A 27,099-nucleotide genomic window follows, 5' to 3' on the forward strand; every position below is an offset into this window, starting at 1 on the left:
GTGTTTACAAAGTCCAGAATACATGTTAAACATAAAGTTATGCTATGTTTGCATGATTTTATTTTAGAAATCAAATCTTAGCTTTAACGAACAAGGAATAAAAACTGGTCGCCTTTCTTTTACATGCTGTTTTACATGATGATACATTTCAATAGCAACAATACAAAAGAAGACTATTTCTTAGACCTGTCTCTTTGTCTGTCCACCATCTTTTAAAAAAAAACATGAAAAAGAATACAGAGAAAAATTGTCTAAACATTTCCATTTAATAATTTTTGTATGGACATCTAAGAGATGTTTTTAGTTTTTGAAGTATAAATGCATTTGGAAATGTCTTGTCTCCTTAGCAAGGAGATCCAAAATATTATTCAATCAGAAATTATGGATTTTGTTTGCATGACAAACATTTTTTCATATAGAAGGAGAACTTATGTTTCAGAAAAAAAGTGTGACAGAGGTATCTTGAGAGAAAGCCATTAAATGTTATTACTCTTGGAAAATCACTTTCTTGTATGATGGGTCATAGGTGTGGGGTACATAAAACATAAGCTAACTAACCATGATACAAAACTATAAACTCGCCCAGCTCTGTGCACTTCATGTTTTGAGCTTTGTTCATTTCCCAGCTTTGTCAAGCTCTTAGCAAGCACATAAAACAGCACAGGAAATGCGAGACATCTGTAACAAAACCAGTGAACATGCTATTAATTTGTTTCTCTTGCTGGTGTGGTCCTGGCATTTGTATATTTCTCTAGAGAGTGATGTCAAAGAAACAAGCCCTCTACAAAATGGGAATTTTAACTTCTATTCATCTTCCCTGTTTTCCTTGTTTGCCTAGTCCCACATTCTGCAAATCCCTTGCTGGGGGGCTATTGGACACGCTGTGGAATACTTTGCTTCTTTCAGAGAAGGCCTGGATTCAGAGCTGGCCAGCAGCATAAGTGGAAACTGATGACAGAAGCTGACATTAATCAGCTCCACATTATTTTCTACCCACCAGGGTTCCTTCTAATAAATCAAATCACTAGAAGTCTAAAGGGGACTCAACCAGAAGAGCACAGGCAGTTCAGTCCTGTACTGTTAAATATGATGAATTCATTATTTAATTGTTTTTTACACATACTATGGGAATATGTGAACTGGTGATATTATGCCACTCATGGTAACCTGAATCTGGTTTAAGTCATATGGTGAAGAACATTACCACATCAGATTGTTTTAGGGATTTAAGGTATGGTATAACAATGGGAGAGCGTATCGGATTTTCCCTTTAAAGTTTTTAAAGCAGGTGTGTGTTTAGAACTTGAGGTAATTCAGGTTTTTGGCTGGTGCTTCACAATGAAAGTTAGTGATCCTGTACTCTAATGAAAGTCACATCTAACATGATTTACTACTTCACACTACATTGAACCAGTGATGAATTTCTTGTCCACATGTTAAATCCATATGCCAAAATCTATTTTTTCACTTATCTCTCAAACAAACTCAAGAGACCAATTTATGAGATTAGCTTGATTATTGTTTTTCCATTTTTGGTTTACTAAAAGGGTCTCAAAAGATGATCAGTTGAGTGCTATACATTAAATATGATGACACAATATGGTCACAGCTTCCGGTGAAGGAACTGTACCACCTGGTAAATCATACAACTGAAGGAGGGATGACTGCTGGTGTGTGCCAGTTGTATTGTTTCCACAGTGGGCAAAATGCTTGTCTATACAGTGAAATATAGAGATTAGAAGCTTCTTCATTTACATGTTCTCTTTCTCTTTTGGTCATACACTAATTCACTAGTTCCACATGAGGACCTGTTAATCACAGATTTAAGTACATGCCAATCTATTTAAGATAACTTGCACTAGAGAAGTACCAGTTTTATCTTTAATATGAGGGTTATGGCAATTATGTATAGGGAACATAGACCAAACCAAAGTAATAGTAAACATCTCTTCTGCTTTGTTTAACATGCCTTTTTTAAGAACTGTTACAGAAAGGAGAGTTTGTATGTGCAAGCGATCTTTACATCTTGAGACAGACATGTTTATGTTTAGATGTATAATTATAAATCATTCTTAACTGGTATCGACAGAGAAGCATTGACCAGAGATGACAAGTGTTAACTAAGCAGAAGAGCATTTAAGACAGAGAACAAGAGGCATTACTTCTACTTCTTCTTTCTTTTTCACAGCCTTAGTCCCAGACTGTCCTGGGGTCAGCTGCTTTGGTTGCTCTTCTCCACTTGTCTCTGTCGAGCACATCTTCCTCACTCACTTCACATACCTCCATATCTTTTCTCACACAATCTATCCATCTCTTTCTAGGCCTGCCTCTTCCCCTGTTACCTTCCACCTCAAATTCCATTACCCTTTTTGTTACTTCCTCAACGTCCCTCCGCATGATATGTCCATACCACCGTAACCTCGCCTCTCGCATCTTCTCAACCACATCCACCACCCTACATCGTCTACGGATTTCTTCATTTCTGATCTTATCCTTCATTGAAATCTGCAGAATCCATCTCAACATCCTCATTTCAGTTCTTCTCATCAAGTTCTCTTCCCTCTTTCCAACTGCCAAGCATTCAGCTCCATATAGTAGTACAGGTCTAATCACAGTCTTGTACATTTTGCACTTTAACTTTCTAGGAATTTTCCTGTTACAGATTATTCCAGTTATTTCTCTCCACGTGTTCCATCCAGCTTTCACTCTTTGTTTTACTGCCTCCAGTGTTTCTCCTCCCTTTACCAGTTTTGATCCAAGGTATTTAAAGCCATCAACCTGTTTCAGTTTTCCTCCATTCATCTCCTCAACATTGGTCATAGTATCTCCTAATTGTAATTCTCCTCTTGGACACCAGTGGAAATGGGGGGAGGGAGGCTGCCAGGCTGCCTGGGCCTTGACCTTAGTGTAGGCACCAAGGATGACATGGGGTGTGAACAAGAAGCCTGGATCCAGCACTTGCTGATGCCATGCTCTTGAACCCTCAATGTAATGTGTGCGTCAGCAAGAGGGGAGAGAACTCCCATGGGAACAGCAACCAGGAGGACTGGGGAAAAGAGGGAGACAAAACAACAAAGACAGGCTGGCTTCATAGGTGCAGTTGGTTAGGACTTTTGACCACAAACAGTGAGAGTGGAGGGAAGGGGGCAGAAGAGGGAGAGAGTGGAGTCAGTGGGGATACCAAAAGAAAGAATGTATTTTAGTCCTGGCTTGGAGGAGGCAAATGGTTGGATCACCAAGTTTAAAGACTGACAAGTATAAGGAGATGAACGGGAGGAAGAGGTGCAAGAACAACAAGTTAAGGTCTGCCAAGTGCAAGAGATCTCTGTCTCTGATGCAACTGAATTGCAGAGTGCTAGAAAAGATGCACAGAAAAAGGTGCACAGTATTTGAGTATTTATACAGTACATATGAGAGCGCAATATTACAATTAGACCTCCTCTGAAACTTTGTTTAACATCTCCATGTCTTTACACAAAAGCCAGTCTGGAACAACAAAGGTCTGGAAAAGGTATTACTGGCAATTCATTTGTAGCTTTTTGGATGTGAAAAAGCATTCTAGAAATCTTAAAAGGAAACAAATTATTTAAAAAGTTTTAACCCAGCCACCTTTTAATGAAATCATTTTAAAACTCAGCATATTGCAACTGTTTTCAGATTGAAGGATTTTGTTAATGTTTATAATGTGATGACTTTTTACAGTGATACACAGCAGTCCTAGCATAATGCATTACTCATTATTTATATGCTATTGTGAATTTAGAGTTGTGCTTTTTCACTGTAGCTATGTCTTACAATTTATTTTTATACTTTATATTCATGGTCTCCACATGTATGGCTTTTTTTACAGGATGCAGATGGAATGTACATTGTGAGGACCAAAGGTGTTACTTTTCTTTCTGGTTTCTTTTTTGGGAGGATGTTCTTACAAAGCAGCCATACAGCCTACAAATGGCTCTGCAGGAATGTTACTGCCACCCTACAGTAAAAGAAATATCGCTTCAATATAATGGTACATAGAGTGAAAGGAAAGGATCTGTAATCATTTCTCTTCTTAGAGTGTGTCCATAATTTAATGTTTTGTTTTTCTCATGAGTATATACAAATTCATTATAAAGTACATATATTTTAAATTCTGTAGGTCTAACCTGCCAGCATTTTTTACTTTAACATTCTGACTTCATGTTAAAACAAACTAACTTAACTACAGGGCTTTCATGATGGGTTTGGTCTGTGCCTGTAAAATGAATCACATCAGGAACTTCAAATGACACAACAAGAAAAGTATATAATAAATCCAAGGCTCTCAAAGTAAACAGTCTACTGCATAAACCTCACAGCTGGATCCAGCAATAATGAGATATTTTTATGGTGGTCCCAATCATATTTTTCCATTCTTTTTTTTTTTTGTTTTCGAAAAAAACTGAGACCCTGCTTTCAAGGAACTTAAAAAGTTTGGGCTTTGTGGATACGGTGTTGTTTTAAAAAAGAACAAAAGAACTTGAAGCCATCAGTTCAGCTGTGATCTATATTAAATACAGTACATCATTAAATGACCTTGCTTGAACACAATTAGCAAAGAAAGTACAGTATTTCTCATTTTTGTGACAGTGGAGTTTGAAAAATGTACCTACAGTACACTGTATATATATATAATTTTAAACTGTAAGGGAAGATGGTCTATACCAGGGACTAACTAGGTTTACTTTTGCTGACAAGCCAAAAATATTCACAGTAGCAATTTACTGCTTCTTGTATTTTTAGATCTGTATGAGATGCCATGCATATATTTTGGAATTATATTCTCCATATTGTTTATATGCATACATCTGTGCATTTACCACTATATTAACTCATTTTTGTTAATTGCATTTCTTATACTGTAGGTATGAAATATGCATCTTTAGCATCTGCTATAATACTATTCATTTACCATATAGAAATGTTTATTTATTTTTCAATATTTGTTAACAAAAAAAGTGTGCTTATTGAATATAATTGTTCTCTAAGTTTTGGAATGTTAATACCTGAAAAGTCTTTTACAGCAAAAGTACAAGGCTAAAGAAAAATGGTGCGAATAAAAAACATTAACACATCACAACAAGCTGTAGTGTTGTCAAGGATGATCACCAAACATTGCATTGTACTCAAAACACAGCAGTGGCGAAACCCTTGTAAGCATTGCTTTTACAGTTGTTGAAGAATAACCCTGCACTGCCTGCATTTACTGTAGTACTTTGGAACTTGTAATTCTTATACTCTTCTAAAGGGCAGTCTTGTATTTTCACACCTCTCCTTCTGACTCCGTATAGCGTGTAACGTAGCTTGCCAGTTCTGTTCTTATTTATTAACCAGATGGAAACATGGGAAAAAAGATCCCTGTTCTATTTATAGAACCATAAAACTTAAATTTACAGATAATCTTTACTCGTATAAACTGGTAAAATCTCCAACGGGAAGCTGTTTTTATTGCGTATTTACTTTTTGACCTTATTGGGTGCCTAGTGCAAAAGAATCTTTCCTCTGAGCAGGGTGATTTATTTTCTGTCTACTGAACCAGAAAATCTGGACCATCAGTTGTTACATCCTCTGTCTGCCAAACACTTAAACTACTAACATATGGTTTGCAACACATTTCTTCATGGTTTTCACCAGTCACATTGTTTTTACTGCCTGAGCGAGATCATTTGCTATGAAGAGTTCTGTAGAAGGGATTTCAGTCATCCTAATTACAGTACATTACTGGCAGACCGAAACTGTCTAAATCAAGGACTACTGTAACTGCTATGTACAGTACACCACAGTAACACAGAGTTGTTTTCTTATGAATATTTACTATAAATCAATGCATACCAAATTAAGCAATCTAAAATGCATATCTAAAAAAGCTTATTTTAAAATGGGGTGGAGTAGAAAACTATTTGTTTGCATTTTTTGAATTACTGTATATATTTTAAAGCAAATCACGTGCTTTAATAGCTAATAGCTACTGTATGTTACTGTGGATGTTTGCTCTGATTACGTTAGTTCTCCCTAATAATAAATAGAATAAAGAAAACATCAGAATCAGACATCAGAAAACAACATTTTAAGAGTTTTACCATTTTTAGACCAAAAACCATCACTTTTATCATACATTTCTAGATTTCCCTTGGTTTTGGGATTTATTACTCAGTTCCAGCAATGACATTTTGCCATTTCTGAGCCTTATGTTGGATGTTTACTCAAATTGCCCCCAGCACCTTTGGAATGTCTAGGCTATTTTGTATTTAATTAAGGCCTCCATGTGACTTTATAAATATAAAAAGGGTAATATTACTTCCAAAGCATTAGTAACATATCCCCGGCTCTTTTATTATAACATTGCAGCGCTAGAATTAATCCATTATAATGTACTCTCATTCTTAAACAGTTAATGGCAATTAGTTAATTTACTCCAGGCATCATATACTGTACAATTTGTGAACTATAGTACACGTAATATAGTGATTTTCAGTGAATTCAAAATAAATATCAGAGGCTACTGAGATGGTTTAAGTATCACTCTGCATATAAGATGAACTGCTTAAATAAATATCTCCTGTAATGCCTGATCTCTTTGCTTGCAAAGAGCCATTCATTCTCTCCTGGTATGTGTGGTAGTGTTGACATTTATTTTCACAGATAATTATTAAAAATGTATTGGCCTAAATATATGTATTTAACAAGTATTAAAATTTTACTTTCATTATGCTTTAAAATGTTTTATTTACACTGTATATTTTGCATGTGTAGAGTTACCATTTGATATATACACCATAATATCTTGTAACTAATTTGAAATCTACAGTGAAAAGTGTATATAAATTCTGACACTGTGTTGAAAATTGATGTACTGATCTATTTACAAAGCAGTACTCATTTAAATTGGAGGAAAATCCTTTCTGTATCATTTTACCTGGTTTTGAAAACTAATGCATAGTGTATATATATAGTGCACTGTAATATGCAATATTAGAGATATCCTTCCACATTAAAGATAATGTTTATGTAATGTTAATTTTAAATCCATCCATTTGAAATCATCTCTAATTTCTGTGCACAGGGATGCAGTGAGGGGTGCAGTGACACTAACCTGGCAGACAAAAGGTGCACGTCAGGATACATTCTCGACGGGACGTTAGCAGTTCATTTTAAATATCAAATACTTAGAATATTAAAAAGCCTAAAGGAAAAGACAATACTACCCATAAACAATTTCTTCAAAACTAGGAGTCCAAATCCTTACACCAGGGCACAAAATGATAATTTGTCTCGTATTACCCGCACGGAGTACTATGACTAAGTTATAATGTGTTTTTATGAAGGGGGTCTTTAAAAAGGTCAATATAAATTTAGATCAACCTATTGATTTTCATCTGGTTTGCATTAGTTGTTTGCCTTTTTCTGCAGCAGTCACACCAATTTATCAATACACAACTTGCTTTTTTTCTGGTCAAGAGAGTACAGCTAAATAAACTGCAGATGTATTGGACTGTGAGAAGTGCTCATGGAAAACCATGCTCAAGTTCACTACTCACAAAACATCTTTGGAACAAACAACCTAACAAAATAAATCCAGGAACATATTATTTTTTTAAAGGCGAGTTTAGGTATACTCTATATTATTCACACAAAGGAGAAAACCTTTGCAGTCGATGCTCAGAAGACACTTTACTAGTCCTGTTTTGAACATTTAAGGATGCAATCTAAGGATCCTAATTTCATTGGGTTGATCCTGTAGTCTGTATGCATGTATAAATGCTAATATTCTGAATGCAAACATATCTTTTTGCACTTTTGTGATAATAATATAAATTGACAAGTATGTATAAAGAGAGAAACAGAAAACAAACACCAGTATTTATATTAGTTTTATTAGGAAGTCTAATAAAAACGAGATGTCGGTACGGTGGAACAGTGGTTATCATTGCTGCCTTGTAGCGCTGGGGTCTGGGTTTATTCCTGGGGTCCTATCTGCATGGAATTTGTCTGTTCTTCCCGTGTTTGTGTGGGTTTCCTCTGGGTGATCCAGTTTCTTGCACAACTCAAGAGATATCGGTAGGTTAATTGGCTTCTGGGAAAACTGGCCCTGGAGTGACTGAGTGTGCCCTGCAATGACAGGCTTCTCGTCCAAGGTGCATCCTTCCTTGCCAGGAAAGGCTCAGGCTCTCCCATGACTCTGAACTGGATAAAGTAGTTAGAAAATAGATAAAACGATGGAGAATTCTGGCACTGATAGATGACCAATACAGTACCTTATGAATGTTACGACATAAGCTTTTAGTAAAGTCTTTAGATTAAATGCCCATATTTGAGCTCCATACAGCTAGATGTAAACAATATTTAATTTGGAATTCATCATATCTACAAGATATTGTTCCTTGAATTAACCATTAGAATATCTGCAACACTACTGTATATGTCACAATTACATTCCAAAATGAATTTTGCTGCTTTTATACAATGTGCTTGCAACGTGGCCATTTTCAGTAAGATAATGTTCCTTAATCTTAGCAAATAGAATTTGATCTCGGGAAATGCTGTAGTTCCACCCTGTGTCAACATAATTACATTTCTTCTTTATATCTCCAAGTAAGACATCAGAGAAGGATTAACATAGGAGACAAATGCACTGTTTAAATACTTCTGTTACAATATCTTTTCCAAACTTAGCGCTCAGGGAAAACTCCAGATCACTGTACAGTATGTCACTGCCTTGAGTTAAATGTGATTTTTTTGCACCATTTTTTTTAGAAAGGTAAAAAGATTTAATTTTTTGTCCAGACCTTCATTGCAAATGTGAACTTCTTTTGAATTGACTTAAATGGTTAGATAAAGTTATTTTTATATAAAGTGCTGCAGCAGGGAAGTACTTGCGACTGATAAAAACATCATACTCATCTCATTGATTTTCATGTCTGCCATCACAGTCTTTTATGAAACTGCTATAAGGTGTAGGACAGAATCACTGACTCTGAAATAGCTGTCTTAAAAATTTACAGTCATGACCAAGGGCTAGAGCAATGGAAATGATTTCTTAATAAATAAATTCAGAAGACATACAGTAAATGATCAATGTTTAATTAAAAATGGTCATAATTTACTGCACTGGTTTTATCTCGTTAGTTCAGACCAGGTTCAGTGCTTCCCAGCAAGTATTTGCAAGTGAATTCTCAAAGGTTATTAGACTGTTAAGTCTTTTGATCTTCAGATCATCACTAAATCATTATCTTAACTGTGACTTCATTTAAAGTGGACTGGAAATGTAAATCACAAAAGCTAAAATATATTTGAGCGCAACTGCATTTTCATTTTAGAAATAACACTAATGGTTTTGCAGAAGCGGATCAAATTTAATGACACTAACAGTTCATTTTATTTTTCAAATCAGCCTTCATAAGTAAAACCCATTTTTTTAAAATATCAGCATTATTTTAAGCTTACTGTGCTTGCTTAGTTCTTTCATTTTGTATTACTGAGGGTTTTGCAAGGCTCATGCATTCATACCTCTGTGTACTGTAATTTGGGAATGATATAGGTCTTAGGAGTAATGGGGCACCTTCGAAACAGGGAGCACAGTAAAAAACACCATCCATCACAGAGGACGAGCACAATGAATTTGTACACTGACCTCAAAGGTTGTTCAAAGACTAACTGTCCAACCTTCTGGCTGTGCAGCAATGTTCCTGGAAAAACACTAATACAACTGTATTCTCTTTCACTACAAAGGATGTGAGGTTAAAACACTGGTCCAAATCTTACATTTCCATGTAAAATGGAGGAAACACACAGGGGAACATATCTGGCTTTCACCCTATTAGAGCTTAATGAAAATGTTAAGACTAGGTTGGGAGAGCATACCCAAAGGCCACTGTAAAAGATACAGGCCTACACAGGAATCAGCCAAGGGACTTCCTAATCGAGGCTGGATATTTCTGGATTTCATCACTTGAACACATGACAGATAGTGTGCAATGTCCAGACTTTTGAGTAGTTCCTAGTTTTTTTATATTGCCTAGGTTGCAGTGTCATTTCATCTGTATACAGTATATATATTAGTTTGCAAAGAAAAATACATCATTTAAAATATTTATTGAATTTTAAATCACCAAAAATGTTGACATTCATTGTATATACTGTATAAATATATATATACTCATGGAAAAATAAACACCTTCTTGAATGAGAATACTATAGTTATAGCTAATGTACTGTGCTTTCACAAAAAGTCCTCTGACCAGCAATACAGCTTGTGCAGTGAGGCATTGCAACTTGCCAATCACACGAAAGCTCATTAGGTGCGCTTTTACCAACAAGGTCCAGGTGGAAAAATGCCTGATCAGGTTACCTTTAAAAAGGCCTTAATTCAAAGCTTAGGTCACTGCAAGAAAAAGACCACACTTAGTCAGTTTTCTGTGCATTCCATAATGCCTCGAATGTCACCAGAAGCAAGGGAGAGGGCCATTGGCATGCTGCAGGCAGGCATGACATGTGCCAGCGTTGCCAGACACTATGGAGTAAGCCGCTCCACTGTGTCCCGACTGCAGAGAAGGTTTCAGCAGACCGGCAGGACAGATGACCGTCCAAGATTCGGTAGCCCTCGAGTAACCACACCAAAGCAGGACTGACACATCAGACTGGTCCATCTGAGAGTTTGTTTCAGATCTGCCACCCGTACTGCTGCTGAAACTGCCAGCAGACACAATGCCCGCATCAGTGACAGGACAGTGAGGCTCCATGCTGCTGGCCTTAGAGCAAGGCGACCTGTCAGAGGCCCTCTGCTCACACCTCCTAGACGTCACACCTGACAGACTTGGGCCAGAAAGAGGCTGCGATGGACTCATCAGTGGTGGCATCAGGTCCGCTTTACAGATGAGTCACTCTTCAGCCTGCTCCATACAGCCGGGAGGGCCACAGTGTGGAGGAGGAGGTGTTGCATTTCTTTTTTCCATCAGTATATATTGCCAGCTTCAAAGTGTGGTATCTACAATTTAAAAAGGAGCAGCCAATAATAAAAAAAAATGCAAGAAAGGTTACAAATGAGAGAGAAAGCCATTCAGTCTATACAGCCCAGCCCATTTGGTAATTAGCATCTAATTTATCATAGGATCTCATCCTGCTGTTTCTTGAAACAAACTAGGCTATCAGTTTCAAAAACATGGCTAGTTATCTCATTGCATACTCCCACATCTCTCTCGGTAAGAAATGTGCCTCATTTTCTTCTCAGTTTTAACTGCATTTTCAAACAGTCCCCACTTATGCCCTCTGATTCATGTTTCTGTGTTGATTTTAAAGAAGTGCCCTGCGGTGATTTGCGTATGCCATAGTACATCTGGAAATTAACACCTCAGTCTCTTGTTTTTCTCTCAAACTTAAAAAATGGAAAAAATTCAATAAGTGCATTTCTACATTCAAAAGGAATAAACTCACACCGTATCACAAATGCCTTGCCAAAGCAGCAAACACAGCAATAACAACAGCACACTCTTTTACTCTTTCCTATGTTCTAATAAGGTAAGGAATTCTAGGGCCAAAAATGTCCTCAGCAGTTTAATAGATCATCCGTGAAGAATGGCAGGAAAAAGAGGGTAATGCTGAAGGAATTACAAGAAAAAAATGAAAGCCCACTATATGTAGAACTGCTAGAAGAAGTCATCACCCAGTTCAACATATCAGTAACACCGAGAGGGATGTCGGAAGAGACATCACAAAACAGGTTGAGAATAATCCCCCCAAAAGCTATTTTAAGTATTGGAATAGAAAAAGAACAGAAAAAAGAAATATAAAAATATAAAAAATATTTCTAAAAGAAAAATAACATTTATTTTAGTAAAAAATTAAAAAATGAAAAAGAAACAACGAATCTATAAAAACTAAAAATGAAAAACTGAAATATTATGGAATATACTTTTTTTGTGGGGATTTTGACTTAGAGGCATTATCCCACAGATGGTAGTTTTGCACCATTGGTTTCTGAGCCAAGCAAAGGCATTCAGTGTCTGAACCTGCAGTTCCTCTCATACTGAGCAGGGTTACTACAGTATAAACTCAGTGTTTGGTAGAAGCACCTTTGGCAGTAATTACAGTAATTTGGCAAGTCATTTTGGGTATCTACCAACATTGCACACTAGCTTGGTGCAGTTTTTCTCTATTCTTCTTGTAAGTTTTGCTCAAGCTGTTTTAAATTGCTTGGGGGTCACTTATCAACAGCATTATCCAGGTCTATTCACAGATTCTCAAAGGAATTTACAGTACATCAGAACTTTGACTGGACTACTCAAGGACATCCAGTAAGCCACTGCAGTGTAGCTGTGGCCTGGTGCTTTTTTGGATTATCGTCCTGCTGAAATGTGAATTTTTGTCAAGTTTTCGATCTGAAGCATGTTTGAAGTTAGACCACAAAGTTCCAATTTTGTCTTGCCTGACAAGAAACATTTTGCCACATGTTTGCAGTATCACTTAGGTGTTTTGTTGAAAACCCAGTGGAGGATTTGGTCTGTTTTATTTTCAGTTCCATACAAGCCCCCTTTATGGAGTGACAGGAATATTGCTCACCTACTCTATGCAGAGTTTCTCCCATATCAGCCACTGGGCTCTCTAACTCATTTGAACTCTGTAAAGTCAAAGTTGGCCTCACAGTGGTGTCCCTCACCAGCTCCTTCCTTGATCAACACAACCATGTTCAAAAGAGATATTATTGACCTTTGAAATATTTTATACCCTTCTTCTGATCTATGTTTTTCTACTACTTCATCACTGATCTGTGAAAGCCCCGTGGTCTTCATCGTTGCATTTTTGCTTGACACTCACTGCCTGATTGAAAGATCTTACAGAGACAGGTGTATTTATTCAGAAACCATGTGCACAAAGACAGCAGAGCAGGGGTGGGCAAACTTTTTTGTCCCAAGGGCTACATAAAATTTTGAAACTGTATAGTGGGCCACTTCAGGCTGCTGTTACAGCTAGCCTATGCCGTATATAAGTTTAGAATCCAACAAAGGCTTATTAGTTCAAGGTTAACAATAACCTGAGAGAAAAAAAATATATAAAAAAATAAAAATGGAATAAATCTTGACGTTCAACTCACAAGCCAAGTCTTCACCGATTACCTCAACCCGACTGGTAACTGTTCTAAACTTCTTTTCTCAAATTTGTTCTTGCTCTCTCGACTAAAAGTACTGTATCTACCATTACTATCATACACTCCTTCAGAAGCTCCCCTTCAGAGAGCGGCTTGCTTTGTTTAGCAATTTTATATGCAGGCAGGTAGCTTGCCTTTGTGCTGGCCTCTGGATAGTAGAAGGGCATAAAAATACATTTTGTTGAGCCTGTAAACTAGCGGCTAGTTTGGAAGCCCTATTAGCCCACTCCTCGCATGACAGACTGCAAGCATAGTTAGCATGTTTGGTAGAAAAATGCCAACTGAGGTTGTATTCACCTTCCTTACAAATTAAACATATAGCCTTTGTTCCAACCTCTGTGAAAAAGTATTTTGCAGTCCATTCTTTGTTGAACACTCTGCATTCACTGTCAACTTTCTGCTTCTTCAATCCACTCATTTTGGCGCAGGTTCCCTCACACTACAATGGACCCACTCTGACCCGTGAGTCAAACTGGTAAAGCAGGGGTTCCCAAACTTTTTGGGTCCATGCCTCCCTTGACCTGTCAAATTTTCCTCATGCTTTCCCTGAGTCAATAATAAGTTTTATGGCAGTGCGATATTTTACAAAAGATTATAAATGTGAAAAGGAAATGATGGGTCAAAATAAAAACAAAGCTGATCCAATTTTTAGTATTTTTAATCATTTTCAAAATCAATAGACTTGATCAAAAAAGCAAAAATACTTGACAACACATTTTATTGAAATTATTTGAATTTGAAAAAAATTAAAAATAGTCACGATCTTTGTGAAATGCAAATAAAATGACTACATAAATTTTTTTTCTTGTTTGTGCCTCTTAATGGTAGGTGGGCTTGTTTAATAAATTATGTTAACATAATTAAAAAATACTGGGTAGTATTTTTGAAATGGCAACGTGCATCTCCTTCTCAACATTGACTCTTGATCTGAACTTCGATTTGATAACCACAAGTGCTGAAAACCCAGCTTCACAAAGGCAGGATATTGCAAAGGGAAGCAAAATTCAGAGCTCTGTTGCTTATTCCTTGGTACTCCAATGGTATGAGGTTTTTTTAATTGTGCTACTCAGTACGCTACTTTGTATGATGAAAAAATAACTTAGCTGGGGACTGTAGTTTGGTTAGAAAAAGCAGCTTTCTGTACATTCATTTAACTTGCGCGAAAAAATACTCACAATTGTTACTTATCAAACTATTGTGAACAGTTACCAAATGACGTTTCAATTTTATTGGGGAGCGAGCATGCTCTAAGCAGCCAACAGTTTAAGGCAGACAACACACTGAGGACATTCTTGTGTCCACAATTGTGCACATGAAACCGAAATTCAAGAAACTGTCGTCATACTTTCTGTATTTGCGTTTAGATGAGCGTTTCTTTAGAACTAAGCTCCTGTCTTTCACGTTTTTTACTCTTATTTAAATACCTCTCAATTGCGATCGTGTAACAAAAATCTCACAAAATGACCACTCATAGAAACATGAAACACCGAAGCCCCGGTCAACTGGTGTGACACAATATAGGTACAGTAGGTAGCGCGCAACTCGTATATTCTGTGTGCAAGAACAGCGGGTTTTGCTCGTAATAAAATTTATCTGGCGATACCCGAGACGCCCCTGACCGACAATGGCGCCTCCTCTAGGTGGCGCGATGCCCAGTTTGCAATCACTACGGTAAAACGTTCGTGCGCCATCTAACGGCACGAATAATGAAATGTAAGAAAAAATGCCACCAAACAAAGTGGAATGTGGCGAATATTGACTAATTTCTTTTTTACCTCAAAGGCCAGTTAAAACTGGCTACTTAGAGGCTACTTAACGAATTGTGTAACTTCCTATGGTAATTTTGTGAACCTAAATTATTATCTGAATTGAATTTGTGGAGTTGGTTGTGTATTTAATAGATATTGAATCCAAGCTTTAAAGTACCAAACTTTGAAAACTGTGTGAATAATTTTAAAGCCACTGTACATCTTCACATTCAGGCTATTCTGAAATAGTTTAGAGACTAGGTGTCTTTAAACTAATATACATCTTGAGATTGATGGTATATTTTCCCAGTATGACTGGGAAAATAACTTTATGTGTGGTTAAATAGTCATGTCATTTTGATTGAGAAAAAAAACATTTTGGTATTGCTTATTAAAATGTAAAGGTTGCATCAGGGAGCGAGCAAATGACATTTGTAATTGCTCAGGAAGAGGAATCTGACACTGGTAATTAGAGACCAATTAGGCTCACGTATACTGCTTGCCAAGTTAAGGAATCAATACTCAGAGCTAACTTGCATTTGTTTTATATGTGTGTTTTGAAATGGAAGATCCCATTTCACCATCAAGCAAAAATATCTTTAAAGGTTATTATTGTTCAAATGTGTATGTGGGGATGCAAGAAGTCTCACCATAGTTCAGCATATTTTAAAACAAGTTTATTACAGGTGGCCGAGCAGAGAGACACCATGTTCTCTCATTCCTCAGTTCTAAAAGCAGAGGGCATGTCTGTGCTTTTATAGACAGAAGAACGGACTACATTGTTACCATGAATGTTGTTTTAAGAAAAAAGGACATATTTTGAGAGAATATATATATATATTTAATATTTAATCATAAGCATGGAAAGTATATTTCCTGACCTCCAGAAATGCCAGCTTTGCAGTAGCTACAGTAGTTGTCTCACATCTCTCATAGTTCCGGTCAGTTTAACCACTGACTTCTTCGATACTGAGCCGCACAACAGGTTGTTCTTCTTTTGTATTAAGAAACGGAAGCAACATCATTCAGGTCCTCAGGGGGATTGCCACAGCGATCAGTTTTAACACTGCTGCTTTTTCTTCTAGGTCAAATGACCTATAATCTTAGGTGATTAGAAATCTTTCTTCAATTACATTTTAGTAAGAAAAATGCTTTTTACATTTTTCTCATCTCATCCCATCTTGATTTTGTTTTTTTTATTTTTAAAGTCTCGAATTCTTATTGGAAAAAGAAATCCCTTTCTTCTGACGCTAATGCCATTAAATATGACTGAAAGTATGGATCTTTATTACTGTACATTCCTGAAACTATACAAATATTATTAGTAGTCTGAATAAAAAAAAGCTAACTGAGAATGCTAATGGTTTAGTCTGGTAACCTCCTTATCCATGATTCAAATCCTAATTTATAGATACTGTAAGATGAATGCTAAAACTGGCTGGGCTTTGTGTCATTGTCACTGCGGAGGCATCATTTGTGATAAAAAACTGTTTTGTGTTAATGTAAAAAACAAAAGTGATGGGTGACTTCACAAAACATAGAAGGTTACACAAAAGACAGTGTGGCTGCTTCCTTTCCATTTTTTTATACTGATTTTGGGAACAATTCATTGTCTCTTGTACTTTGAAAGTGTCTTTTACTTCATTTATTCGGCAAAACCACATAATGAGAGGCTGCCATAAAGGAAGAAAACCATAGCAGAGTCTGTGGTTTATTGGAATGCTGTTGTTCAGTCTTCTACAGTAATTGAGTACCTGTAATAAAGCACAAGTTTCAGAATCCTCTTAAGTATTTTTTTTAGAAAATCTACATAGTTCTAGTCTTACATCCTTGACACCATCAGCGATACAATCTCTGGCTGACAAAAGAACCTCACAATCCCTGCATAATTGAACTCTCTCAGGTAGGCTAAGATGAGTCAGTAAAAGCAGATGAGACTTTTTTCAGATTGATTTAAATGGACTGCTGACTCTGCAGTCACCCTCAATGTCCTTCACTTCTCTCTTTTTCAGCATAATCATAATCATTATCTTGGTCAGGCGATGTGCTACCAGGGACAATTCTGAGTGTGATTTATCTCTCTGCTTTCAAGGATAAAGTCAATAAATGGTTTTATAAATGAAACAAAAAACACTCTATACAGCATATTGTGAAATAAACACAGAAAAATAATGCTAGAAAGCAATTAAAAAGTAGAAATGCAAATTTCCTCAGATTTTTAATTTTGAATAAAACATTCTTTACATATCTTTTTTAGCTTTTTTATTTGAAGTCCCTTTGCTATTGCAAGTTTTTTTTCACAAATTCTGTACATTCAATGGCGCACTGAGGTTACAGATACGAAGATGTTATTTTAACATGGTGTGCGTCAAAAATACTACAATCTAATTTTCATGGAATTTTGCTTCTGTTTGTGTGTAATTTTGTTTATTGACTTTCAGAATGTACTTAACATAAGAACAGTTTTCACAGAGTGAAAAAAATTTGCGTAAAGCAGTAGCTTGGGGGCTATATGGACTTTAAGTTTGCTATAGTGGCACGAATTTTTGTCGGATTGGTATGTTCCTTTTCTTTTTTTCTGTCTGCTTGCTTTCTCTTCTAACCAAGGTTTCCAAGCCTTCTTGGTGCAAACTGTAGGGCAGCTGGAAAACAACAAAGATTAAACAACCTAGAAACCCTTTAATTACCACATAATTCAGTAATAATACGTGTGATTGTAGAACAACTTTAACTGGATTTGAGACAGAGTGGAAGCTCCAGGACAATGGAGTAGGGGATTATGTATTTTTACACTTGGTCAACTGCATACAGTCAGTTAGTTAATCAGCCCCCATTCATTGGGTTTGACTAACCCTCCAACCCCAACAGCAGAACCTTCAACCATTTCACCTGCCATTTGCAGTCCTTAGCTCTACCCAGAAATGGGCTATACAGGCCTCAGCTAGGAGGTGACAGGAGGAGAATTTGCACCACAGGACACATAAGAGAACTCAGAGACCAAAGGGCACTCAACACAGAGCAGCAGAGGAAGGCACCAGAGCTTTTTCCCCTTATCCTGTATTTGTTGCTGAGGGACAGGGTAGGGGGAAGCATAATGGAACATATTGTTTGGGACTATTGAAACTGAAGGACTACACAGAGGCCTGGCTTAGGTGTGGCAGAAGAAGGCTTCCCAGGATACCAGATGGAGCTTATTTGTAAGAGTGGTGCAGCTGGATTTTCTTTTCTTTTTTGGGACTGTTGTTTTGGGTTCTAGGGAGTATGCTGTTTATATGTTTTTTTTCTTAGATGTGTGTAAGTCCATTGTGCAAAATATTGTGGAAACAAATGTATTTTAACAAAGGAACACAACATTTCAGGCTGTGGAGCCTTCTTTGGGTGTCAAGAAGAAGCTGAAGAAGGCTCCACAGCTGAAATGTTGTGTTTTCTTTCTTCTCTTTTCAGTGTGGAATAAACCTATTACTTGGTCCTTTGCAGCCTACACATGCTGACGCAGCTACCAACCTGAAGTATTTAAACATAGTATTGTTTAATGGTTAGATAGTGATGTATTGTAATTGCTACAGTAATAAAAAGACAATTATTTAGTATTACTGTCTTGTGTTGGTCTATGGATGAACTGGTGGTTCTGGTTTATACATAGAACCTGTTGCCAGGGCAAAATGTACAAGTACAATTTAATGGAACCTCTAACAAAAGTTCAGGAGAGATGACAACATCCACGTTCAAACAGACTCAGCTGTCAGTAATGTTCAATCACTCCTGACATCATTTCCTGTCCTAAAACACTAAAACTACTGTAAGTGATCCCCTTCTCTCCCTAGCATATATCTTTTTGCATCATACCGCCACCCATCATCACCTCTGCAGCTTCCCCTTGGTCACTCCTCACTCTGCATGGGGGTCCACTGGCCAGGAGGTTAGCCCTCAGCCAAGTGGGTTGGATCTAAACACTCCATAACTCTTTCGGTACACTTAATTCCTGAGTGTTGTTATTCCTAGTGAAAATTGTTAGGAGGTATAGTCAGCTACATAGATCCCACTTATTGTGTTGGTTGCTATATATCTGTGACACCTCTATTAGCCAGCCATAGTTACAAATGAGATAAGGCCATTTGGCCCATCGATTTAGAAATTACAGTAAGTAGCTATTTGATCCAAGGATCTCATTCACCCATTTCCTACAGAAGCCAAAATATCTTTAACAAGATGGGTAACTTGTTCCATACTCCCAACCTCCTTTGTGTAAAGAAGTACTTCCTGCCTGTTGTCATTTTATAAATGAGCCTCTTGTGCCCTCTTATCCTTGTTTCACTGTTGATTCAGAAATCCATTGGATTGACTTTATCAGTGCTTTTTAGAGTTTTAAATACTTCACTCAGGACCTCTTCTTTGTTTTAACTGAAAGGTTTTAGCTCTTTGAATGTATCTAGTTTCCCTGTATTAATTCCAGAGCAGAAGTATATATTTTGTAAAGTGGTGACCAAACTTATACACAATATTGAAAATGGAGTCTCAGATTTTCCACTATTTTCATGTGATGTTCTCCTTGGTGGCATTGGCTATACGTTCTGTGTCATTGTCAAGCTGCATGATGAAGGACCGTCCAATTAGTATTTCTTGAAATTTACAGAAATGTTTTGTCTGCTTATGTAGAAGAAAATGTTTTCATACATATTTGGCATTGATTCACCAAGCAGCATGATAATGAACCAAAACATAAAGAAAAAGCAAACTATGGAGTTCATCAAGAGAAAAAAGGTTAAAAAAAATCTTACACTGGCCAAGTCAGTCTGCAGATTTAAATCTAACTGATCATGCCTTTTAAATGCTAAAGAAATAAACAGAAGTCAGAACACCCAAGAATAGGCAAGAACTCAAAGTAAGCTGTAATAAAGTGAATTCAATGGGTCTTTATGTAGTTATAACCTTAAAGTTCTATAAAACCAAATACTGAGTTTTACACTCTGAAATGTACTTGAAGTTAATGTAAGTGAATGGGACTTAATTCCCAATACTTCAAAAAACTGAATAGTGCACAAAATCGTATTTTGTTCTAATATGAAAATGAAAATGTATATTGAATTTAAAAACAAACATTCTTCTATGTTTAGGACATAAATGTGTTTGCAGTGCAAAAGAGAACTTTTAGGTAGAAATTCATGCCAAATTGTGAATAGAACTTTTTTAAGCAAACATACTGATGTGAATACCTGATCTGTGATATCTCAGACTTATAAGTCACAAATAAATATCTCTGATCACACCTAACAGATTTTGATAACAATGTAAGCAAACAGTGCAATTATAAAACTGAAGTACACAACTGACACTAAACAAACAGGACATAATATAAAAAACTGTATTACATACAGCATTTATATCTAAAATAACATTTTAATTTTAAGTTTATAATTTTAAAAATTTCTAAAGGGTAGAAATATATGAAAGGATTTTTGAAAAATAAAGCAGAATTTAAGCTCCACTCTATGATATAGAATATAGATTTGCTAATGTTGTGCTTTTACACCATAAGACTTCAAAACAAGCTTGACATACAGTATTTTCATTAGGTATACTGTACATCTGAACAATTCTACCTTTTTATGTGTCCCTATTTTGTATTATAGGAACCTGGGTATTCACAATTTAAGCCTCATATTTTCTCTCATACATGCGTAACATACGTTATATGTAGTTCAGGCGGGTAGCTGCATCAGCATGCGTAGGCTGCAAAGGAACAAGTAATAGGTTTATTCCATGCTGAAAAAAGAAGAAAGAAAACACAACGTTTCGGCCGTGGAGCCTTCTTCAGTCCTACAGTATATATTTAGATGTATAGTATATAAAGATATATTGACATTGACTTCAGAACAATGTGGATACACTCATATACATATTTGATATATTATAAGGAACAATTTTCAGTGCAAAACTTTTTACATTTCAGTTGGGATTAAAAAAGATAACATTTGCAGTATATACATTGCTTTAAAAAATCTGAGTTAGTGAAAGCAACAGCAGACATTATCCTGAAAAGAAAAACAAACATTTGGAACCCTGTAGAACAGTATTAATGCCTTTGTAATGCACATCCATTTCACAGAAACCACAGACTAAATATTTACAGCAAAACTGTTTTTCACCTTTTTTGTAATATTAGAGTTGGTCTATATTTTTTCCGCGATTCCACAGCTCTCAATCCGCAAGTTATTTTATTGTGAAACACTTCCACCTAGTGGTTATTGTGTTTCACTCCTAGCTGTGCTAACCTACTACACAATATTAGTATTAAGATAGATAAGACTTTATTAATCCCGTCGGGAAATTGATGTGTTTAACAGCTGAAGAAATGATTTCTTTATGTAGCACAGTAAAATGCAGTTATTGCAGTTGAGACTGTATTAAAAAAAATCAGCAAATCCTTTAAAGAATAAACCTAATGTTAAATAATATTAAATGTTGTTTTTCTGATTAAAGAAGTTAAATTATATTGTTACTTCATGGGACATGTAAGTAGTCTCTCAAGTACTTACACATTACGTAAATTAAAATATTCTTTCAAATTTTGTGAGATTAAAATGACACTGTGTTATGCAGTGTCACAGTGTTAAGATACTGCAGCTTTAATCACTTTAAACAACATCTTCACATTCTGATGAGAGATAAATGCATGCAATGGATTTGCCCTTTAAGTCATAAATCAAGAATACATTTTAGCATAGTCATACACTGGGAATCAAGACTGAAAGAAGTGAACATACAGTAGTTGACCAAATTGATTTTGTTCAGCTATTGTGCAGTTGTAATCTATGTAAATGTGTTACAGACTCAAGAGCTGGGGAGTCACAGTCCAGGGGGAGCGGCAGGCTCACTGTACCTCGGCGTAAGACGGGCTAGTACATACTGTAGCCAGCCTGAAGCGAGCCTGTCCAGGAAATCCATGGCTAAGCTAGAAGAGCAGGGGCCACCTCAGGGTGTCAGACTCTCCACAGGTTAGGTCCACTGCTCACCAGGAGGAGGGTAAAGGACTGTCCGCCAGGATCACCCGGGATGCTGGCAGGGGGCTAAGGGAACGGCAAAACAGGGAAGGAGTTCAGGGGAAGCAGGTGCATGACAGCGAGAGGCACCAGGGCCCAGAGCTGTGCTTCCTTCCAGGGCCCAGTACAGAGCTGAGGGGTCCAGCTCTGAGGCCTGGCAAGAGGTTCCCAGTCAGGGAGGTCATCCTCAAGGCACGTCTATTGCCAGGCTGATCGAGGCGTACGTTCATCGGGTGGTGCTCTCCAGAGACCAAGCCGCTGCATTTCATTAGGTCGGACCAAGGCAAAATTTATAAGAATACTAATAATAATCTACATCTGCTCATGCAAAGCTGCTCTTCTTTAAAATACTTTGCCTGCCAAGACAGCTTGTATTTTGGAAAACAGTAATTTAGAAGATTCAACCCATGAAATGAAAGAATCTACAAAATCTATGTCTAATAGATTTCTACAGATAAATAAATTATCCATTTTAAATAAAATTATAAATCCAAATCTTACCAAAGGATAATAAGAAATGTTTCCGTTTAAAATGTGTAAAAAAACAAAAACATAACAAAGTTAGTATCAGGCATGTCCCTCTGCATTAACACAATCCTTGAAGTGTTGACACGCAGACCTGATCAGGTGCTTTCAATGGCATCTGTGGACACCAGTTGGTTTTCAGGCCTAGTTACTGCTAAAGTTCTGCAAATTAAGGGAAAACAAAAGAATAAATGTGGTCAACATACACAGGTTATCAGCTACATCCAGATGACATACACACTTTTCACATGTAAAATGCTGTAACCTAATAATTTTTAAGGAAAAAGTTTCAATAAGACACTTCAAAACCCTGCTTACTGTACAATATCCTATTTTTTATTCAGTATCATTGATCTACACTATTTTTGTGAAAGTAAATCGTATGTTGCTGTCAGCTTTAAGACCAAGAGGAATAGACCATAAAGACCTGTAAGATTCATACATCCAAGAGCCTTAATAATTGACACTAAGTATTTGTCTGTGACAGAAGAAAAAAATACCCAGATACTGGTGCAGATAAAGGTGATATTAATTAAGTCACGCCCTTATGTGTGACTTTTTCCATGTGGATTAAATGTTCAATGAAAAGAGGCATCTGCTCATGTCCTAAAATAAACAGAATCTCATCAATAGGATCAATTGTTGAATTATTATGCATCAAGATGATTTCTGAAGGTGACTAGGATAGGAAATTGACAAAAGAATTGAACATAAAGCATTATTTCTATTTCTACATGCAATATTTAACACCTTTATATCCCATTATGCAGCAATGAAATGTGGAGTGAACTTTTATTCTGTCACCTGCTGATTCCCAGATGATGATGGATCCTCCTTGTTTTTGGTAAATTTAACTTATTACCCTAGAGATACACGACCATGTGCTTTGAGTTTTAAAATGACCAACTTCATTCGGCATATAAATCAGACAGTGGTGAGACATTTTGAGGGTTTTGAGGTGATTAATAGACTCTTAATGCTTTAACACTGCAGGAAGTAATTATGCTCTAGTGCTCAGCAAGACACAATGTAGCTGATAGAGCACTGGACTGTCATCATGTCCCTCATGGGGAGGCATTGACACGTGACTAACTGTCAGATTCATGGATTTTGACAACATAGGTGCCCTGTAAAAATTAATTAAAGTGTTGAGTAGTGGGAAAGGTGACACTCTCATTTAAAGGTCACTGTCCTTCATAGCATTGGTGCCAGATTGACAGCAGAGCTTCGATGTCACCTTCTGCTTCTTGTAATCTGTGGCCAGATCTAAAATCATATACAGTATAAGATATATGGAATTCAATCAGTCAGAGGTCCCTTTTTGGATGTTCAGCTCCAATTACTACTTTAATTTACAGTTAATTGCTAAAAGAAAGTCTATCCATCTTGCATCAGTGGTAAAAAAAAGTATTACACCAATTTAGAATGATCAACAACTACAGAAGCACATGAGGTAGGGGAAAGCCTTTTCACGTTTTCTTTCACCAGTTACTTTTCTGGAAAGCCTTTATTCTTGATCAAAAATATTGTTTAAATTTTTTTCTTCATCAGGAATCATTTGTTCTCTGTCACAAGTGCTTAAAACTGATTATAACATTTCAGTAGTCTGGTCAAATCCTAAAAAAACATGAAAAAAATGTTTTAGCTCATGAGTCTTTTTCAGGTGTAATAGCTGAAACATTGTTTTTCCGTTCTTTATTCCACCATGGAATCAAGTGCTACCTGGTCCTTTGCTGCCACTGCATACTGACATACTGTACTGTACAGTAGCTCCCCACTCAAAGTCCTATTCCACTGCTTCCTGACTCACACTGTCATATCACATTGGACTTTTTCGGGTGTGACCCAAAGAAGTCTCTTTCTTCTCTTTTCAGCATGAAATAAACCTTTACTTGTTCCTTTGCAACCTACGCATGCTGACACAGCTACCCACCTGAACTACAGCCTACTTCTGCTGCGACCCACTATGTCTTCCTCTAAAGCTTTTTCTAGATCTCTTCATCATTCCTTCTCCTCTTCCCTGGGCTTCTTGCCCCCTTCTCTTAGTAAACCAGCATTCTGTCTCTTCACAGCGATCTGAAAAAGAAGTCTACACAATCAGTAAACTGCCAATCCTCCTTCCTTATGGTTCCTGGCAATGTTGATTTAAAATTGTTTCTTACCATGAAGAGAATCAAACTAAAAGCAAATAGCTGATCACTGTGCAGAAAATATGTAATAAGAAATTAACAGGGAATTTCCATACTTTGGCTAAACCCTAATTAAGATTGAGTAAAAAAATTGATTTAAAATAATGGGGTTCAGGAGAAAGGTTAGATCCTAATCTCACCCCATTTTTACTCTAATGTGTATATACTGTATCTTGCCTTCTGTGTTTCTCTTACATCCTCATCTACACCCTTGCAGCGGCTCCCTGGCTCATTTCTCATTAATTTGAGGGGGGTGTCTGATCCTTACAGTCAAGCTCCCGTTCTCTCAGCTAAGTGAGTTAAGTCAAACATTCCTTTAATATCAATTATATCCCTAGATATACAGGATTGTATATACAGGATTGTATATCTAGGAATATAATTGCAGTAATTTCTGCAATGCAGTAATTTCTACCTGTTTTTTTCTTATTTAAAGAGCAGATTTATACTCTAATGAAATGAAACATACCTTTACATTTTGTGCATATAAATTGAATTATAGGAATGTAGGAATATTTTATTTACTTCCATCCCATTTGCAAAAACAAAGAATATGCAACAAAAAATAAAAAAAGGTCTTCATTTGTATAAAAAAAATACTAAAAAAAACGACTTCTAATCAAAGGTATTCCATATATGAACTAGCAAGCAATACTGTTCCATCAGGAGCTCTTACCTTTCCTCTACTGCAATAAGCAAAAAAGCCGTCTGTATTTATTGATGCAATTTCAGCTCCCAAGGTCAAGGACAGTTCTTTACAGGCAGCTGATCAATCACAGGCTCACTTTTTTCCAGAGTCCCATTTAATTTTAATTGATAATACATAATTTGTTGCAATAAATTTATACTTACTAGGCTAGCATTGCAATATATCACAAAAAGGCAGATGTTATTGTATTATGATACTTATGCTAGGATTACTTTTTTTATTTTTGTTCAATCACATTAAGAAAGATATTATATATATATACAGTAAGTGTTAATTCTGTTGCTCCAATTCTTACGTTATATTGATGTCCAATAAGTCAAAAGTTATACCAAAATAAAACACTTGACAGAGGTCCTAGGTAATTGCTGCTATTTATTTTGAATTTATTTTGATTTTTATTTCTATCAATTGACAAAATATGCTTTGTAAGACAGTTAAAAAGCAAAAATATTTACTTACTGTAAGGTCACTCTGGGACTGTGTAATAGTGCAGAAGTGTCTGAGTCTGAGTATACCCAAGAAAGGTAAAGTACATACAGTAATTAAGGTAAAAAGTATTTTTTACCTACAGTACAGTATGCATACTGTATTTAGTAACACTGTAATGAGCATTTACAAACAAAGCCAGAGCTTCCAGTTACATACAGTAGCTGTGCCTAACTCACAGGCTAATTCACAGGCCTAATTCACAGGCTCATATTTTAATTTAAAAATACTGAAAAAACTGTTACCAATATATTGTAAAAGATGTAAAAGAACAATTAGAGTAGAGTATGAAATACTGTGATTTCCTGGTAATGATCTTATAATATTCTTTCCAGCACTTTAAATCATTTTTACCTATCAGGTTTGTACCAAGTGATAAAAATCAAGTTTTTTTATGATCGAGCTCTTCCACACACAGTTCTAAAGCTAGCTGGATGAAATCTGAACCCAGAGATCACTATATCCAGACATAATATTGGACATTGATTATGCAGTTTTTTTGTTAACTTTGATTATATACTGTAGTTATTTGTCTTAAATTTCTGGAAATTTCAATATTGCATGACAGTCATTTAGAGCTTTAGAAATTATTTTAAAACTTATCAGCATTAATGCCAAATTATGTGTTTCCTACTTTTGTATTTAAAAGTTTGAGCCCATAAGACAAAGGCTATGACATGAAACTGCTGTTCGACTTTTAATCTGTTAGTTTTGTTTCCCAATCAGTCCACTAAATCCATCTGTAAATAGAACATATAAAAAAGGCATTTGATTTAGTGGGTCTTTTTCCTCATAGTGTGGGATTAAGACCCTCAAACAAAATGTGGTTGATGCCAAATGTGATTTTTGATTTTGCACAATCAACAGTCCCTCTTCCAAATGATAACAGAGCTGCTTGGATCTCCTGAAAGAAAGGGAATTTAAATGAGAATTTAATTTCACCAAACGATGTTTTGAATAGGCTTATTTTGAATAGGAGATTTCCTATAAGGGCTGTACAATTTAAGATTAATTGCTTTGATGTTCTAAATACACAACCTGTGGAAAAAGCCTTCACTTCAAATGGAAAATCTGTTGTTCAACATAATATTCCCTTTCAGGGAATTTATTTGAAAAGAAAAAAACATTAGTGTTTGGGCAAAGAAAAATCAATTATGTACATTTGGAAAAAATAATTGCTTCCTGAATAGGGTTTTAAAAATATGGTTAAAGGCTTAAAAAATAACATTTCTGAAGCACC

The sequence above is a fragment of the Atractosteus spatula genome, chromosome 2 (genome assembly GCF_055471065.1).
Source record: "Atractosteus spatula isolate fAtrSpa1 chromosome 2, fAtrSpa1.hap1, whole genome shotgun sequence".
Lineage (NCBI taxonomy): Eukaryota > Metazoa > Chordata > Actinopteri > Semionotiformes > Lepisosteidae > Atractosteus > Atractosteus spatula.